Source organism: Frankliniella occidentalis, unplaced genomic scaffold, assembly GCF_000697945.3.
Source record: "Frankliniella occidentalis isolate FOCC.00 unplaced genomic scaffold, Focc_3.1 Scaffold226, whole genome shotgun sequence".
NCBI classification, from domain to species: domain Eukaryota; kingdom Metazoa; phylum Arthropoda; class Insecta; order Thysanoptera; family Thripidae; genus Frankliniella; species Frankliniella occidentalis.
In genome coordinates this window covers 386,718-387,404 of record NW_026267352.1, presented here as the reverse complement: position 1 = coordinate 387,404, position 687 = coordinate 386,718, and positions in this window count along the sequence as shown.

Below are 687 nucleotides of genomic sequence, written 5' to 3'. Positions count from 1 at the left end.
CCCCCCCCTAATACCCCTGAGGTGAACTTGTGGCTGGTGGCATGAAATCACGGCAATGGCGCCGTGCCGAACGCCGAACGTTCGAACTCGGCTGCTCATGAGAGTGTGCCCGTCCCGTCCCCACACTCCTCTCGTATAAACCCAATGAACGCTGAACGCACACTAGCACGGCTGCCGTTCCAGCCGACCATTCGGGGAATTGTGGCTCTCTCATCTCAAAACCAAATCCCTCCCCGCCGCTCTGGCAGCGCCTTTGTCTTCTCTCTCTCCGTCTCTCGGCTCCACTCCACTCTTCCCCGGTCGCCCTCCCCTCCCCCTTCTCTCTCTGTTCCGTCCTCTCTAAACCGCCCTTTCCGCTTCCGCCCCCGACCTCTCCCCATTTCTCCCTCCTCCTCTCCGCCCTCGTCTCTCTTCTCCAACAAGGGCACTCGGACGCGCTACAAGACTTGCCGCTTTGGCGTGCCGTGTCGTTGCCACGGCAACCCTCCCCCTCTCCCTCTCCCCTCCCCTCCCTTTCCCACCCTCACCGTCACGACCGTCACTCGGTGCTCCGCTGCAGACGCCGCCCCCGCCTGCAAGCTTCCCTTCTAGAGCAGACATGCACTGTAATTCCTAAAGGCAACTTTTTTAGCGGTTGCCTTTGTTGTTACTCCCCAGGCAGTGAGAAATCGTGAATGTTGCCCCTAA